The sequence below is a fragment of the Botryllus schlosseri genome, unplaced genomic scaffold (assembly GCF_051294905.1).
Source record: "Botryllus schlosseri isolate E-star unplaced genomic scaffold, Bs_hap1 Bs17a, whole genome shotgun sequence".
NCBI lineage: Eukaryota > Metazoa > Chordata > Ascidiacea > Stolidobranchia > Styelidae > Botryllus > Botryllus schlosseri.
In genome coordinates, this window is record NW_027648626.1 from 689,488 (window position 1) to 694,627 (window position 5,140).

Sequence of the window (5,140 nt, forward strand, 5' to 3'; positions counted from 1 at the left end):
TCCGTGATATACGTAGCCACTATAACTTCAAGTTGAACTGCTTGATAGAAATTACTAGGTTGGACGATATATGTTCATTAAAAAATCTGTTCCTCGATTTTGGTACCGTACATGTTGCGACCATACCCAAAGGTGTCGCCGGAAGCGTAACGCTCTATTATTCCATTCGCCATCACCGGACTTTGTGGGAATATATTTTCGGCACTCGTTCATATCAAATCGAATGCGCGGATTTTCAAGACACGATCACGTATTTCAAAAAATGCAGCTACAGAACTCGCTTTGAACTCATAAAAGTCTACTCAACTTCTACATAAATAGTAGATGATGCTATTTTCAAGAAAGGACAATTTGTAGCTGTTTATCACTAGCCTACAGTTGATATTTACACCAGGCAGAAGACTGTTGCACGATAATGAAGGTAAATCTGTTCTAACACATCGGGAGGGTCCGTGACAGTTTAAAAGGGGCCTGCGAAGACAAAAAGATTCAGAACCACTGCACCACAGTGTTTCGAACAATCAACCCCCATTTCTGTGACTCGATTCAAGTCAAATCCGGACAGATTTTAGACTAGACGATGTACGAGTTATGATTCAAATCATTGTATTTTGTAAGACGATTTAAACACAGACTAAGTCGCTATTAATTCCGAATGATTATCGAATATGGAGGTGATTCTGCCCTCAACGGGGCGTTGTATGGCTCACATGTGGGACTGCTACACTATACGATAACTCTCAGCCAAATAGATGATATAAAATCAAACCTCAGAAATTTGAAACAAATTGATATGATGCAATAAACAATTCACGTACACAGCCACACAATAACATTTAAGCCTGTACCAATTGTGGACGAGTAATATAATTGTATGTATACACTTTAAGCTCCGATGTATATCATACAGGAGGTTCGTTAGGGTGATAACTAAGTAGGCCTATAGTCCATAGAACAGAAATACACTGCTATTTCGACGTGACGGTCCAATCCTAATGAGTGCTGATTTCCCATGCGTTGAATCCTGTCAGCTCAACTAAGTCTGCTTAATCTAAACTCGGTTAACGTTGCGTATCGGTCGTCTGTAACTTAATACAATCAATCGATCGAAATCGGATACTAATGCGGATTTCCTTGATATAAATACGAATATGCCCTTAGCAAGATTCGAATACCGATTGTTCGTGCGATGCTCGAAGAATAGTCAGGCAAAACAACAGCAACGAGAGAAATATATAGGCAATCGATCACAGACGGCTCAACAATTAAATTAACCAATTAAACCAAACCGGACAATTAGAGTTGTCGATTATAAAAAAGGAAATACAAATAAAGGACAGTTGAATGCCACACAACTGATTCACGAAAATATTATTCGTCGGATTGATTACTACTAGTCTGGGAAAATGTAGGCGATAATCACCTCGTTTGCGGTCAATTTATTCGTGGCATACCGACGGGGGCAGGCTGCGCAATCGTTGAAGGACTTGTTGGTCACACAGGTAATATCAGCGTGTCGACAACATGTTCGTACAGTCGTACAGGCACAACGACTTAGTCGACACTGAGTGAGGATATTTGAGGACTTGAAATTGACTAAAATCGAGTCCACGAGTGCACTCCCCACCCCCACCCCCTTATGAAACGCCTATTCCAGTCAAGTCAAGTCAATTGAATCAGTTGACTCGAGTCGTTTAGTTATCACAGGCCTGCGGCGAAAAAGCGTCGCGATTCGTGTGCCAGGGCTTTTGTGATATCATGAAGTCATGATAAATCAACGACCGGTAACAAGCAAACACGGCGAATCTGATTGCTTCAACTTAGTGTCTCCCAAAATGGGGGTGCGCTACCCTTTGACTGGGAATTAGTTTGATTTGTGCGGAAACTTCCAAGTTTCAACAATTGTAATAACCCTAATTATATATAGATTCTAAATTAGGGTTACCATTCGTCCGCTTTTAAGAGGATTTGTCCTCTTTTCTGACTTTTTTGAAAGTGTCCTCGGAGGACGCCCTTTTGTCCTCTTTTTTGAGATTTTGTCCTTTTTTTTTGAAAATTTAGGTCACATTTAGAGCAAAATGCGAGTGATATGCCGTAAATTAGCACAGAAGTGACGCTCCAGCGGGTATTTCGGAGTGAAAAACGGCGATTTGAGCTCTGAGCGTGTGTCCTCTTTTTAGATTTCCAAAATATGGTAAGCCTATTCTAAAAGTCCTTGCGTCGTACAATAATGTACACTGATGCTATATTTTGACTGACACCGAACCTTGAACTAATCAGAAAGTAGGGATGGTGTGAACGCGAGGTTCACGTTCGCGTTCTGTTTGTGAACTTCAGAAATTTAGAGGTTCACGTTCACAAACGAACCTTGGAAGGTTCTGCACTGTGAACCTTTTCCCTATATTACAATTTTCACTTCATTATAACATCTTTGGTTGAAATTTATTGCATTTCAACTGCGGGCCACTCTATGCATGGCGCCGGCAGCATAAGAATCAACAGTAAATGAGCATGCACTTTGACAATCTCAAAAATTTCACTTGCTCCGTTACAAAAGTTTGCTCGAAATATCCAGCTTTCCGTTTGTGAATATTTAGTGACTCTGTGCTGTGAGCTTGACCCGCAATGACACAACATCAAGAGCGAAATACACTGCATGTAGTCAGCGAATGATGCTTATGCAACTAATCAATACATTGGATATCGCAGTTTGATGTAAAAAATCTAGCCGGTGTACGTGGTCAATCTTGACTTCGTGTGTTTATTGCATCATAAAAACAAAATACGTGCGATTGGGGTGTTGGCTATTTCTGTATAATTTGTTAATGGGGTAATATCGGTAGCAAGTATAAAAACCCGTTATACACTCTGCTCAATATCAACGTCGCAATACTCAGACACCAAATACATTGTCTGACCTAGACTGTTATGGCGCAAGCTTATATTCCCTTGCAAGTCCTTGTCGAACTTGTTGGCAAAGCGACGGAAGATATTGATTTGATGGGACTATTATATCATTTGATTGTCCCAGTGCAGTTGGCGACGTTTAAAACGTCATAGTGGCATTACGTGAATGACTAAATTCCTTCCTGTATCCAAGAGGGCGTGTCGACCAGGTTTGAGAACCACTGCTTTAATTGAACTACCACTATCCGAGAAAATGACTAATTGCATATCAGGTTCACAATTGCTGCACGCAAATTAAGCTGTCTCTCATAGCCCTAAACTCCTCCGAAAAGATCTGACTAGTCTGCTCAGTGACCTGTTGTATAATAACTTAAAACAGGTACCGTAAAATGCGGATACACATCGAGGCGTGTGTTTGTAGAGCCGTCTGTATAAATAGCAATATGTTTTTTTTTGGTATTTATCCAGAATAATTTTCCTGCATTAATTATTCACAGCTTCGGGATTATCGAGTTTACTGACATTTATAGATCACTGTCGCCTGTGACATTTATCCTGTATATATTTAAAGCATTCTATTTCTATATTTTCTACATAGCAGTGGTCACCAAGCAGTGTTCCCTCTAATTTTTGACGAGTCTGCGCACACTCACCAAGTCACTGCGCAGACCCTCGGACAACAGTGCGTAACGATTTTTAAAAAAAGCTCATAACTTCGGATGTTTTGTGCGCAACTTGGATTTTCTGTGCGCAGAGAACGAGTCAGCACTGCGCATTTGCGCACGTGCGCAGCTTAGAGGGAACATTGTCACCGAGGTCCGCGAGGTCGTATTTGTCGGCCCGCAACTTGATTTGAGATTTTGGAAGAACGCTTACTTAGTAAAGCATTTTGATTTGCTGAAATTGATTTAAGTTTAAAAATATTGCTGTTTCTGTTTAAAATAAATAATCTCCCGTGTCCAATATCACTATTCCTCACTGTGGCTGATACGACCTCTATAGAAATTTTAAACTGCCTCTCGACCCACTGCGTGAGTTGGCTACTCCTGTTATGTAGACACCGTATCCTTGACATCATATTAAAGGTTTGAAATTGGATAGAGTAAACAGATATTTCGTGCCTAGAGTCTGGATAGGCCAGAGGTTCTCAAAGGGTGGGCCACATAGCATTTTGAGGTGGGCCACAGAGCTATTTAGAAAATTTCAGAATTCCTGTAAGTTTAGTTAAATTTCTTATGTTATTCGCTAAAAATATATTCGTATTATCTAATTATACGTAGGCTACATAAAGCTTTTCAGCCGACTCTGATTAGACGTAGTGGCACGTATGAAGTCAGCATGTACAAATCGAAAACGTTAGGGAGAAACGGTGGCATTTTCTACTGACTATGACAACCTACGGCTATAACAGCAACTAAAATAATTTCAAGCGTATAATAACTGGAAGATAATGCTGAAGTAACCAAGTATTCCGGCAGGGTGATATGTCGTATGCCGTTGAAAGGGGTATGTAATGAACTCGCAATGAAATGCAATTCATGTACAGATTTACTGTACAGGCCGGCCGTATTATTGCAGGCTAAAATAGCCATAATTTCAAATTATTAGCAACTTCTTGCGGAGGTATACTGAACCACCGCAACGAATCATAATGGATCAAGGATTTATCGGAACGCATTAATCTTTGAAGTCGGTTTAAAATGTCCGGTCTGGAAATCATTGTTAGGCTACCGCTACATTATGAAAGAGTCACAGGAATTGATTGTGTCAATGGATTGAATATTCAGACATCGCAACTTCAGTTGTTTTGGTACAAGACATACAAAGTACATCATTCATATTGAAAAATATTTCTTCACTTCTCTGTAGTAGGCTACCCCAGTCACCAATGAACTGTTCGATGCTAGACCAGAATGATTATAATATTCCCCACAATAGTATCACTAAAGTTCCAATCACACAGTGCGGAGATCTGATCATTGTGTTTCGCGACGCGAATGGAGCAGCGGACGAAAATAATCTACTTAGAAGTTTTAGCTTATGATCTACCAGGGACGTGACTGCCGCACCCACACCCCCAATTGAGGGAGCTCGAAGGGGCCCAAGATTATTTCGTTGGTCGTTTGTTGTTATTTAACTTGAATTTTTTTCGCGCTTCGCGCGATTACATATCCCGGGATATCGAGATTTGAATATCATCATTCATCAGTTAGAGAAAAATATGCATATTTTA